A 14,588-nucleotide genomic window follows, 5' to 3' on the forward strand; every position below is an offset into this window, starting at 1 on the left:
TTTGGAATATTTTCTTCCTTCTTATACTCATTGCTATTGACTTCCTATTTCCTTCCACCTCCCTTTCCATGCCACCCCCCAACCTCAACACTTTGATTTTCCTGTACAGTAAAACATACAAAGACAAAATCCAACTGAACAAAGACAAAACCCAACTGAGCAACAATGACCAAATAAGACAGAGAAAAACCACAATCTAAAGGAAAGTAAAAAACATTAAAAAATAGAAACCAGACTAAATGTAAAAAAGTTCAAAAGGGAGATATATATTCAGGTATTACTTTCTGATCTAACTGCAGGTACTAACATCCATTTTACAATGTTCTTTGTCTGATACAACATATAATGCCGTATATCAATAAATAGCATAACGTACTTAAAACTGATGCAACATCAAACAATACACATAAATTTGTTATAAATCTATAGTTTTGAAAAGTAATTTTAACTACCAGAGATTAAAGCAGCATTCTAATTCTTGGTTTAGTACCACAAGTTTGCAAATAGATGGAGTGAAATGTGTCTTTCTTTAAGAAATATGTTAATTCCATTATACACTAACTGTGTTTCCTTTTCGTACTTACAAAAACAAACCAAACAAAAACATCCTGATATGTAACGTTTTTCAGTAAGTGAATCAAAACATGTTATTCAATTTTATTTTTATTAATTTTAATAAAAAAGTATAACTGGAATTATTTACAATGTAAAGATCTCATTAGGTGCTCAATCTATATTGATTACACAATCTTTGTGGAGCTAAAATTCCTTAAAATATGGCACAAAATTGTAGTAATGTTCTAGGTACATTCATATAATTCATTAGAAATGCCAGTACAAGTCAACCACGTTCACATGGAAGAAGTACTCCCACTTGTGTGATCCAAGGATTGTAAATAATTAAATCCAAATCTGAAGGAAGGAATGGTATCAGAGATTAAAATGTGAAATTAAATGGTATCAGAGATTAAATTGCAGAAGGTTGTGGATGACAGTGGAAGTCCAAATCAATTTTCAGAGTCCATACAAGGATTAAGCCTCTTGTGACTCCCCTTGACTCATCGCTTAAGGATGTGAATAGCTTTGTTATCAAATAGAGAGCATTGTAAAGTTTATTATGGCAGATGTAGTTATGGTAAAATGTCATATCGCTGCACAAGTCATTTTAATGGCACTTTAACCATGTGGAGGGGGGGAAGGTGAATACTCTAAAATTGATGTCGTACAATTTTCCTTGATATGATTAAACAACTGAGCTATTGCAAAAAAATAAAATGAAAAAAGTGATATCATTTGATCTCCTTTTTGATACATTTTAAAGCTGTTTTAGTTTTTTTAAAAAGTGAAGGAGAAATACACATGGATGTGAACAGCCTTGCTGGAAAGTAGAATATTGCCAGTGCAGTTCTGTTAAAATTTGATACTATTGTTTGATCTCTTTTACCATTTGTCTAATTTTTAATAATTTATATTTTCTTTTCAATTGAGGTTTTAATTTTGGTAGTCTCACCGCCCCCCTCCGCCATTTTTTTTGGTATATTTTTCTGTATATGAAGTCCAGGGTAGATAAATCTAGTGAGACAGTAACTGGATTGGTGATACATTTGTGATATGGTGCGGAGGTTGGTGAGAAAGAGTACAAGAATGATGGAGATGTTTCAGACCTGATAGTGGTAATTATTGTACAACTCTTCTTGATGTGACTGAATATTGAATTGTATGAAATGTGAATTATATGCCAATAACATTATTTTAAAATGCAAGTACAAATATTTCTATAACTTTCTATTGCACCAAATTCTCCAGTTCAAGCTAACCTATGTTACTAGTAGAATGGAAGGAATAATAAACAAAACACTTAATCATTCAATTAACTTGTAGTTTATTTAGAAGACACCAAAAGCTGATAGGATTTTCTAGAATTGTGCTGTGGGCTCAGCATTAGCAATGCTGACAGCGGCCCTTTATGACAACATTGTTAAATATAAATTTCTTCAGGAAATTTCTAAGAGTACGTTTTAATTTATAATAAAGTAAAAAAAGATCAATTAACTTTAAAACTGTAATGTCTATTTAAAAAAGGAAAAATGATGAGCATTGAAAGAAGAGGAATTCTTCCACAAGGATCCTTGAAGCTTAAGTCAGTTTCCTTTTTCTATTGGACTCTAAAGCCACTTTCACTATACAAGGTATCCTACAGCCTACACTTCTGACCCTTGTGGGAAATAAATTAGGGGGGGATTATTGATTATTTTATGAAAATAATAGCATTCTAATAGCTCTGGAAGTCTTAGTGAAAGGAGACGCATGGCCAAAATGACTACATAATTGTGTTAACTTTGTTTGATGTATATTGTGATACAATATCCATCAAATATCTGCTATTTTCATCTGCCTCAAGAATACCCCTGGTGACATCTTTGTTTTAAAATCCAAATTAGTTGGAAAAAATGAGATAAAATCAAACTAGATGAAAAAAACCAACTCTGATGAAATTGTCTGATGAGCATGTATCTCAATCAAATATTGAACTAAATTATATATATTTATTAAAATAAAGCCTTTGAAAATGGGAAATATTAAATTTTCAACCTACTTTCCTCAACTTGTGGCCTTAGTTTTCTGTGTTGATGTCAAAGAGTTCAAGAAGAAAAAGAATGTTTTGAAACTGATTGTGGTAGCAATTGTACAATACTGCTTAATATAATTAAACTATAGGATGATCTTAATATAATTAAACTATATGATCTCTCTATTAAGTCCCAATAAAATGGTTTAAAAATAATAACAGTTTAATTGGCATATGAAACAATTTAATAGTTCAATCATATTATGAAGAGTTTGGGCTAAAATGAAGTGCAAGCTCAAAATCTATTCATGCATCAATAGTTTATATAGGTCTCTGGTTCACCTTAGAGACATCTTTGTCATTTTATGTTAGACAATGTTGTCAATCAATCCCCTGGGACATCCCTTCCATTGCCATCAAGTTAATGCTGACTCATAGTAACCTTATAGGGTCCCTGTGAATCTCCAAGCCTTCACTTCTTCACAGAAGTAGAAAGCCTTATCCTTGTGGTTAACAGTCCAATTTGTAATTACTAACAATTTATAGTGTTATGAGTTTAGGCAGTAGTATAGAATTTCTAATTCTATTGAGAAAAGGAAATTATGCGTATAGGCCAGCTATGAACCACAACACATGAACCGTTCACTTGTACAGATTAAACTCTTAAGAGACTGGGCAATAGTTACACAAAACATGGTGGTTGGTGATAGAGCAAATCTTCTTGTACTCTTCATTCCCAACAGCAGAGCCATGCCTACAGATTAATATATGTCATAATGAAACAAGGTGGTCATTAAGCTAGTAAGAGCATTATAGTTCCAGGTTATTGTTAACTGGGCACCCTCAAGGCACTAGATTCAATTCAAAGTCCAACGTCTTCCAGTCTTATGCCTTTGGGTTTGCAGTCATCTGCTTTGAGGGAAAGCCCAGTTCAGTTAGTGGAGTTTTAACATTGAGCCCTTCTGATGTGGCCGATGAAGGATGTGTGCCTTGAAAGAAGAGTATAAAGTCCCAGTAGGCTACAGCACATGGACTGGGTCACCAAGGCTGTATAGAAAACAGTCTCAATCTATAAACAATTAGTATTTATGGCATGGCCCTGCTTGATGCTCACCCTCATGAAGAGATCATTGAATATATGGTGCTATAGCAATGTGTGGTGAAGAATCTGTATAGTGCCTGGCTATGAGAAAGAATTGTGTGTGGGATCTTAAAAGCTTGTCTTCAAATAAGCAGTCATCTAAATGATACCATGACTAAGTCTACATAGAAGAATCACTCCAACCTCTGTTATACAAGGATTATAAACAATATACTTCAAATATAAAGGAAATTGTGAACATCTGGTTTGCAGTAGGCTATGGATGACAGGGGAAGCCCAGAATCCTTTTGCAGGGTCCACGCATGAATTAGAACTCTGGTGAATTCCCTCTGGTCATAGTTGAGAGATGCGAATAGCCTTGTTATCAGTTATAGAGCACTGTAACGTCAATCATGGTAGATGTAGTTAGGTTCAAGTGTAGCATCATTTAATCCCCCATTTGATACATTTTAAATCTCTTTCAATTTCCAAAAAAATGAATAGGAAACACACGTGGCTTAAGCCCCGATGAATTCCCTCTGACCATGGATCAGGCATGTGAATAGCCGTGCTAACATGCAGAACGCATTAGAAGGTGAATTGTTAAGTTAAAATTTAGCACCCCTTCATTTGATCTCCATTATAATCAATTTAAATTTTCTCTAGTTTTTTGTATTATGATTGAGGTTTTTATCTGTTTTACTTTGTTGTTGTTGTTAGGGTTGTTATGATTTTCTATATATGAAATTCAGGATAGGTAAATCTATAAATTCAGTGATGGGATTAATAGTTCCTTGAGTGTACGGCAGGGGAGATTAGGGGAGATGGGGAGCTCATAATGATGAGTACAAGAATGAAGAGAATGTTCTAAAATTGATTGTGGTAATGATTGTACAATTCTTCTTGATGTTATTGAATTATATGAAATGTGATGTGAATTATATGTCAATAAAACTATTGGGAGAAAAGAAGAGTTGGGCTGATTTGGGAGTTGGATTCTCCTTTCCCTCCTGTAGCCAAAGAAGGTCAGACATAAGCTCCTTTTCTGGTGTCAGAAGGGATTCATTGCCATGGCTCCAAACTTATGGAAGCATAGAGATTTGTAAGAGGAAAATGGAAGGGCCGTGGAAAGTGAACATTCTGATTCTTAGATGGTTACTTTGGTTATTTGTACCTATAATGGCTTAAAAGGATATAAGAAATGATAAAATGCAGCCAAGGGGAGAAAAGCTTCATCTAGAGTGGCCTGTAGCCAAATCCAGGCTGGATAAATGAGATATCCTGGTAGACAAACTCTATCAGAGGCCCAATGGCTCAGGCATATGAATGGGATAATACAGAAGTGAAAAGAGAAAATAGAATGGAGTGCTTTGAGTAGGATGATATGTTTAGCTTACTGTTCTCTAGATATTGGTTTCCCCACCTAGTGGTGTCAAATACACATACGTATGTGAGAGAAATACATATTGGGAATTCTAACTACAAGGAGCTTGTACGTCCTCCTTCAGCCAATACTTCACTGGAAGTTAGAAATTTCCCAGAAGAAACAGGATTTTGTTTGAAGCCCATGTAGATAATGGGGCCTTAGGTAAATATCTCAGCCCCACACAGAACCTTCATCATGAGAACATTTGAATTTGAAAAAGACACAGAAGACCCAGCCAAAGCTTCTGTGAGAATAGGAAATTTACCTTTAAGGGAAAGTCCACCACGAAAGAAGAGTCATCAGTGATATTCCTGGTGCATGTGATATTCCTGCCTGAAGTGGTAGTAGCCATCACAGCGGGGTCACCAGAGGCTGATCCAGAGCGAGAAAGCAAAATTTGCAAAAGTTCCTCAGCAAAGATACAGGGAAAAATTACCACCAAAATGACTGCTGCCCCAGGGCTTCGGTAACTATCTTGACATGAGTTCCAGCATGATCTTTTTCCTGACTCGAGATCTGCTTTCACTTTAGGTATTTTGTGTCTTGGTATCTGTGCTGATGAACTCTGGCAATGTTTGCTTTCTGGCTCTGGAAATTTGGCGAAAAATATTGAAATTATCATGGACTGCAAAACAACCAAATAAATCTCTATCTTGGGCGAAGTACAGTGAAATGCTCCATGGAGACACTAATGGCAAGATTTGGGGGCATCCTGCTTGCTAAAGTGGAAGGGCAATGAAGAAGAGGAAGGCCCTTGACACACTGGCTGCACCAATGAGCTCAAACACAGGAATGAGCGTGAGGGCGGCACAAGACTGAGCTGTGCTTCATTTTGTTGTGCAAAGGGTCACTATAGGTCGGAAAAGACTCAAAGGCACCAGCAACATCAACAACATACGGTTCTATAGCTAAATATATTAAAGTGAGTTAGGAAAGCACCAACACAATCAATTTTAGAACATTTCCTTCAGTCCTATACCCATTATCATTAGCTCCCTATTTTGCTTCCCATCTCCCCTGACAAAACCCTAAGGAATTGTTCATCTAGTTACCTTTTCTAAATACTTACCCATCCTAGATTTCATATAAAGAAAATCATAACCCCCCAAAAATAAAAGACCCAGCAATGACAAGTAAAACAGAAAGAAATTTCAAACAAGTGAACGCAGAAGATAATAAAAATTAGAGCAACTAGTTTGGAACAACTAAAATCTTCTTTTTGATGTATATGTTTAATTGGTATAAACTGCATTCTGAGCAATGGTTTTGCTGTGTCCCAAAGGTTTTGGTAAGTTATGTTCTTATTCTTGTTTGATTTAAGGGACTTTTTGTTTTCTTTTTAAGTTTCCCTATTAGCTACTAGTTTTAAAAAGAGTGGTATTCTATTACATGCATTTGATTTTATTTCCCTTGATTTTCCTGTTGGTGCCTTAAACATCTATCCTATAAACGTTTTATAATGAAAACTTTATGGTATTGTGACCTGAGTAAATGCTTTCAAGTATTTTGCTGTCTTCAAATTTATTGAGGCTTATTTGTGGTCTAACACATTGTCTCTTCTGGAGAATATTCCAGGTGAGTTGGAAAAGATTTTTAATATATTATTGTTGGGCAGAGTTTTTTGTATATACCTTTGAAATCAACTTGTTTTATTGTGTTTTTTAGTGCTTCTGTGTCTTTGTTGAGTTTCTTCCTAGTTCTGTCCTTCATGGAAAATAGTGTATAAAAGGGCTTTAAAAGGTTTGTGGAAAAGTTCCATTAGATTTTAGTTCAACTTCTTTCATGAATTTGTGAAGCCCATTGTATTAAAATCTACTGCTCTATGATTATGTTGCTGTTGTTGCTGTTGCTTGATGCAATCAAGTTAGAGCTGGCTCGCAGCAATTCCAAGTGCAACAGAAGGAAACACTGGTCTTACTTCCTCCTCAGCATTTTTATGTGTGGGTCTATTGTTGGAGCCATGTAGTAATCCATCTTGTGGAGGGTCTCTCTCTTTCCACCGGTCTGACACTTCACCGAGCTTGATGCCTTCCTCCAGGAACTGGCCTCTCATAATGACATATGCAAAATACACGAGACAAAGTCTTGCGATCCTTAACTCTAAGGAGCATTCTAGCTGTACTTCTTCCAAGACAGATCTGTTAGTTCTTTTATTAGTCAATTGTACTTTCTTTTTTAAGGAACATTTTTTCTAATTTTATTTTGTGGAAGGTCTGCATAGTAAAACATATAGTTTCTACATGTACAGTTTAGTAATACTGATTACATTTTCAACGGGTACATTTGTACCCACTCATTAACAAACTCTTTGTCCCAGAAGGTCTGTATCTAATCTGTTGAAAATATATGGTAAATTTGATCCCATAGAGACAAATGTTAAAACTGCATAATGCTCAAGCAAGTAGACTTTACTAGTTAAGTGGACGTTAAGAATACTTCAGGGGATATTTTTGGTTTAAGGGGAAAATATTTGATTATCATTCCAGATAACTTAGTAGGCTTTTTAAAAATAAACAAAACAAAATGTGATATTGGGATATAATCCAGACATCATACCATTCAATAGTTGAGTCATATCAAGCAGTGTTGTACAATCGCGACCACAATCAGTTTCAAAACATTTTCTTCCTTCTTGTACTCCTTGATATTAGGTTCCTATTAACTCCACCACCTCCCCTACCTTACTCCCTCCAATCCCCAGGAACTCTTAATCTAGTTATTGTCTTTATAGGTTCACTCATCCTGGGTTTCATATACTGAAAAACATAGAAAAACATGTAACAGAGAGGCTAGAAGACTACCCAAAATAACAAAATACAGCCAGAGATAAATCCCAATTTGAAACAACCCCCCAAATATTAGAAAAGCTAGATCAGACTCAAAGTGTGTCAAAAGGGAGATCAGATGATAAGACTTTAACTGTTGAAGTCAAATTTTTCATGTTAATCTATAATCATCTTTAAGATATCCTATGTCTGAAAACTAAACTATTCCCATCCCTGGATTATGATCAGAGGGAAATCGCTAGAGGCTTAATCTATGTGTAAATACTGCTTCCACTGTCATCTACAGCCTTCTGCAAATCAGAGTTCACAATTGAAACTCTGATACCATTCCCTCTTTGGATTTGGATTATATTATTTACAATCTTTGAATCATGCCAGCTGGTGTGCTTTTTCCATGTGAATTTAGTTGATATATGACTTCTATGGCTGCTTGTTTGAAAACAATCCTTTAAGATTCCAGACATTATTCTTTCTGGGAACCATAAATGTTCTTCACCACACATTGCTATAGCACCCACAACTTCTTGTTTCCTTCATGCAAATAAGTATCCAGAAGGGCCATGTCATAAGAACTAATTATTCTTCTATTGGAGCTAGGATTAAGTGCAAGCCTCAAATCTATTACTATATCTATATTTTCTATCTGCCTCTGGTTTACCTTAGAGACATCTTTTTTATTTTATGCTAGAGAACATTATTGATCACCTCCCTGGAGCATAAGGTCCTTCTGTTTATAGTGACATTGATTTAGTCCATGGTAATATATTTAATGCACAATTGATAAATGGAGATTAATCAAATGTAGGCTAGTTACAAATAATAATACATAGATTATTGACTTATACAGAGGATACCATGTAAACCAACAATGGGAGCTTGTGGCCAGGCAAAATTTACTATAATAATCAATGACAATATCAGATCCAGGTGTGTCAGTATAATATCTATCTTAATAAAGCAAATAGACATTAAAGTAAATGGAAGCCCACCTACTGAAAGTTCAATACTCTTGACATAGGTGTCTTCTTCTTCACACATCATGTAGTTTCAACCTTAAATCCTTGGGCTACAGGTGTTTTTGAGGTAGAATCCAGTTCACCTGATGGGGTTTTCCCATCATATCCCTTTTGTAAGGACTTTGGAACATGCTATGTCCCTCTAAAACCCCAGGTACCTAACGGCTGTGGAGAAACTCAGTCCAATGTGGAGAAAGCATAGGGACCCTTGGGGCCCATATAAGTATTGTTAGTAATTTTCCCTTTCTGGGATATTGGTCCTCCCACTTTCTCTACCAAAAGAAATGCACTTGTCTTCTCCAAGATGGGTATGCTCCCCTTCTCCTGTCTTGACTTGATTTGTCCATCAGTATCACTTATCACTCTGGTAGGAATTTGGTTTTGAGGGGACTATTGATTTGGGGAAACCTCATCACATTTTTGCATGGTACCAACTACATGGTCATCTTCCTTTCCTCCGATCTTGAAAATCTGATCCAGGTTGAAGTAATTGGGATTGTGTTGAATTTATTGATGGCTTTAGGTTATATTCACATTTTCACAGTATTGAGTCTTCCTATCCATGAACCTGGGATATTCTTTCATTTGTGCAGATTTCTTTTGTTTTCTTGTATTAATGTTCTGTGGTATTCTTTGTACAGGTCATTTGTTTCTTTGGTTAGCTTTATTCCTAGTTATTTTAACTTTTGTGTGGCTACTTAAATTGGATACCCAAAATTGGGGGGGATAAAGGCATGAAGTGGTTGACTTTCAAACTTTCATAGGTGGGGAAACATATTCTCAAGATTACAGGATTAAGGTGTAGGTGTTAATTGCAATTGCGAGGCTAAAGAATTATGTACACATGACAGGTTGGCAAGGGGTGGATTGAAGTAGTTTATTATGCCAACCTTGCCGATAAACACATGTGGGGTTAATTGAAGGGCAGAGAGATAAATGGCTTGGTGAGCCTTTCTTTTCTAGTTCTCAGGTCTCTTGCTTTCAGATGGTTGGATCAGGGTGCAGCTGCCTTAGCCAGTTCCCTGCTTCAGCTGGCAAGCTTCACTTCCTGTAAGACATCCCCAAGGAGAAGTCACATGGACCTACCCCGAAGCAGCCCTGGCTGCTGGAGCAGTCGTGTGGAGACTCCTGCCAGTACTGAGATGCTTACATGTTCACTGATTTGACTTTCCTCCTGCAATCGACATCATAGTGGGGTTTTGTGAGATTGAGGAGGACTTTGTGGATTGGTGTTGGACATAAGGATTAATGTTGGACTTGTGGGCTTGGGCAGTACTGGGTTGGGATGTTTTCTTGATTTGCACTTAACCTTTATATAAAACTCTCTCTTATCCATATGAGTTTCTGTGGTTTTGTTTCTCTGATGTACCCAGACTAACACACTACTGTAAAAGGTACTGTTTTCTTGATGTCTTTTCCAGCTCACACTTCACTGGCATTTGATTTCTATTTGTTAATCTTCTATCCTGATATGTTACTAAAATCTTCAATTATTTCCAACAGTCATTTTGTAAAGATTTTGAAGCTCACTCTCTATAAAAATATATCAACTGCAAATAGTGAGAATATAACTTCTTTACCCAGTTGTACTCCTTAATTTGTAGTTGTCTTATGGTTATGTCAAGGACATCAAGAATAATATTGAGTAACTGTGGGAATTTTTTCAGTTTCCCCCCATTGAGTGTAATATTGGATGTTAGTTTTCATATATTGACTTTATTGTATTGTGGAATTTCCCTTCTATTCCTATCTTACTGAGTCTTTTCAGTAGTTATCAGTGTTGGATATTGTCAAATATTTTTTCTGCATCAGTTGATGGAATAATGTGGTCCTTAATTTGTTATCCTGTTTATGTGGTGGATTATATTAATAAATTTTTACTTTTGAACTATACACCACTGATATAAATCCAAATTGATCATTACATATGATTATTTTTGATATGCTGTTGAATTCTATTGACCAGGATTTATTGAGAATTTTTGTATCTATGTTTATGAAGTACATTGATCTCTTGTTTTTTCTACCTATGTCTGGTTTTGGGATAAGAGTTGTGCTGGCTTCATAGAATGAGTTTGAGAGTTTCCTGTCTATTTCTATTGTGGAATAGTTTGTGTAGAATTGGTGACACGTCTTTGAATACTTGGTGGAATTGTCCTAAGAAGCTATGTGGTCATGGACTTTTATTGGTTGGGAGTTTCTCGATGACTTTGTCTATTTGTTCTGTTGCTATGGATATGTTCAAGTTTTTTATGTCCTTCTGCATTAATTTGGGTAGAGAGTTTGTTTCCAGGCATTTATCCATGGCTTCAAGATTATAGAATTTGTTGATATACAGTCTTTTGTAATACTGTGTTATACTTTTTATTTAATTTTAATTTGTTGTGATACCACCTGTTTTACCTCTAATTCTAGATATTTTTGTCTGCTCTTTCTTTTCCTTTATTAAGTTCATTAAAGGTTTGTCAATTTTGTTGATCTATTCAAAGAACAGACTTCTTTTTTTTTTAAATCATTTCATTAGAGGCTCATACAACTCTTGTCACAATCATACGTACATCAATTTTGTAAAGCACATTTATACATTCATTGCCCTCAACATTCTCAAAACATTTGCTCTCCACCTGAGACTGTTATCACCGCCTCGTTTTTCACCTCCCTCCCCACTCCCACCTCCTTCATGAACGCTTGATAATTTATAAATTAATATTTTGTCATATTTTGCCCTGTATCATGTCTCCCTTCACCCACTTCTCTGTTGTCCGTCCCCCAGGGAGCAGGTCACATGTAGATCCTTGTTATCAGTTCCCCCTCAGTATCACCACCCACACCACTGGTCCTGAAGGGATCATCCGCCCTAGATTCCCTGTGTTTCCAGTTCCTATCTGTACCAGTGTCCATCCTCTGGTCTAGCCAGATTTTTAAGGTAGAATTGGGGTCATCAGAGTGGGGGAGGAGGAAGCATTTAGGAACTAGAGGAAAGATGTATGTTTCATCGTTGCTATATCGCACCCTGACTGGCTCATCTCCTCCCTGAGACCCTTCAGTAAGGGGATGTCCTGTGGCCAACAAATGGACTCTGGGTCTCCACTCCGCACTCCCCACCTCATTCACTATGATATGATTTTTTGTTCTGATGATGCCTGATACCTGATCCCTTTGACACCTCGTGATTGCACAGGCTGGTGTGCTTCTTCCATGTGGGCTTTGTTGCTTCTGAGCTAGATGGCCGATTGTTCACCTACAAGCCTTTAAGACCCCAGACGCTATATCTTTTGATAGCGGGGCACCATCAGCTTTCTTCACCACATTTACTTATTCATCCACTTTGTCTTCAGCGTTTGTGTCAGGAAGGTGAGCATCATAGAATGCCAATTTAATAGAAGAAAGTATTCTTGCATTGAGAGAGCACTTGAGTAGGGGGGTGCAATGTAGAACAGACTTCTTATTCTGTTGATTTTTCTATTGATTTTTTTGTTTTCCAGTTCATTTATTTCTGCTCTGATACTCTTTCTCTTTTGATTGGTGTATTTAGTCTACTGACATTCAATGTCATTATTTCTAAATGTAGGTTAGTTTCTGTCATTTCATAATTTTTGTGTTCGGTATTTTTCTTCCTTTTTGTGTGGGAGTTGTTATTCCTGACGTTGTTTCCCCTATATATCAATGTTTGTTTTGGATGTTGTTTCCACTGTGTTGATTTCTGGGTGTTGTTGCAAATTTTTCTGGTCTCATGTTTGTGTACTGCTGTTATTAGTTTTCTGACAACAAAGATCCAGTTAATATTTTTGCTTGGGAATATTTTTATTTCTTCATATTTGGTGGATATCTTTGTTGGATATAGAATTTGGGGTTGGAAGTATTTGTTTTTTCTTTCAAATTTTGGTATACATTGCCCCATTACCTTCTTTTTAAATTTAAATCATTTTATTGTGGGCTCATACAACTTTTATCACAATCCCTACATTCATCCATTGTGTCAAGCACATTTGTACATTTGGTGCTTTCATCACTCTCAAAACATTTGCTTTCCAATTGAGCCCTTGGTATCAGCTCCTCGTTTCGCCCCTCCCTCTCTTCTCCCCCATGAACCCTTGCTAATTTATAAATTATTATTTTATTATATCTTATACTGCCTGATGTCTCCCTTCACCCATTTTCTGTTGTCCATTCCCCAGGGAGGAGGTTATATGTATATCCTTGTTGTTGGTTCCCCCTTTCTACCGCACCTTCCCTCTACCCTCGCAGTATCGCCACTCTCACCATTGGTCCTGAGGGGCTCATCTGTCCTCGATTCCCTGTGTTTCCAGTTCCTATCTGTACCAGTGTACATCCTGTAGTCTAGCCAAGTTTGTAAGGTTAGAATTTGGATCATGATTCAGAATAGTGTGTGTGTGTGGGGGGGGAAGCATTTAGGAACTGGAGGAAAATTGTGTGTTTCATGGATGCTACACTGCACCCTGACTGATTTGTCTCCTCCCTACCACCCCTCTGCAAAGGGATGTCCAGTTGCCTACAGATGGGCCTTGGGTCCCCACCCCGCACACCCCCTCATTCACGATGATATGATGTTTGAGGCTTGAAGGTAAACAAGTGGTCATCTAGCCCAGACGCAACAAAGTGATCACAAGTTATCGAAGGGATCAGGTGTCAAGCACCATTACCTTCTTGCCTGATTTTAGGTTCCTGCTGAGATCTGAGTTCATCATAATCTGTTTACCATTGTAAGTGACTGCTTTTTCTCTCTAGCTGCTCTCAAGATTCTATTTTTCCTTGAAATTTGATAATGTCACTACTATATGTCTTGATTTTTTTTCTGGGTCATTACTTTATTGGCGTTCTCTCTGATTCCTGGATGGTTATTATCTCATCATTTGTGGTATTGGGGAAATTTCCCCATGAATTCTTTAATATTTATCTGTAGACTTATTTATTTCTTTCCAATTCCTGTATTTCAATGAAACATATATTATTTCGGTTCCTGTTCATTGTGTTCCACATCATCCTCAGGCAATGTTCAGATTCTTTTTTGTTTCTCTCGTGAGATGAGGTCTGCGTCATTATCTTCATGTTCACTGATTAATTTTCTTCTGTTTTATTGCTCAGTTCTTGTATGGTGTTTTTTGTAATTTTAGTAATTTCATTGTTTAGCTTCTGGGTTTCTTGTGGATGAGCAGTTTTTAGTATCTCATTATCTTCCTTTGCTTTCTGGATTTATCCCCAGATTTCTTATAGCGTCCTAAACACCTTTCCTCTCTATTCACTTTCTAGTTGGTCCAGGGCTTTCTTTTCTGTGTATTCCATTGGGTTTGAATAATATCCAATTGCTGGATTTTGATTATCTTTATTTTTAGTGGTTACATCTGTTGACTGTTGTTTGCATGGCATAATGGTACAGCTGTAGATGGTGTAGGGTTCTGTGTTTTGTGTGGGAGTGGTGGTTGGGGGATCAGTTTAGAGGAAAAAGATCTGATAGGAGCTAGAAATTGTATTGTGTGAGATGAGGAAGAGGTGATAGAGTTGGGTGTGTAGTATGAATGAGGATCAGAGCCAAGAGTAGGGTTTAAGTGTTGACGTTAAAATATATGTTTTTTTGTTAAATATAATATTGGTTTAAAATAATATTAAAAATAAATTAAGAGTGGAGTACATCCTGGCCCAGCAAGCGTTGAGGACGAGGTTCCCAATTAGAGTAGTGAATCCACAGAAA

At 36.6% G+C, this 14,588-nt stretch overlaps 1 protein-coding gene across 2 annotated transcripts in view; it reads right to left on the reverse strand.

Annotated features, from left to right (window-relative positions):
* Positions 1 to 14,588, reverse strand: part of HDX (highly divergent homeobox) — a 246,619-nt gene that overhangs the window by 60,873 nt on the left and 171,158 nt on the right. The window lies entirely within an intron of this gene.

This window comes from Tenrec ecaudatus, chromosome X (genome assembly GCF_050624435.1).
Source record: "Tenrec ecaudatus isolate mTenEca1 chromosome X, mTenEca1.hap1, whole genome shotgun sequence".
NCBI classification, from domain to species: domain Eukaryota; kingdom Metazoa; phylum Chordata; class Mammalia; order Afrosoricida; family Tenrecidae; genus Tenrec; species Tenrec ecaudatus.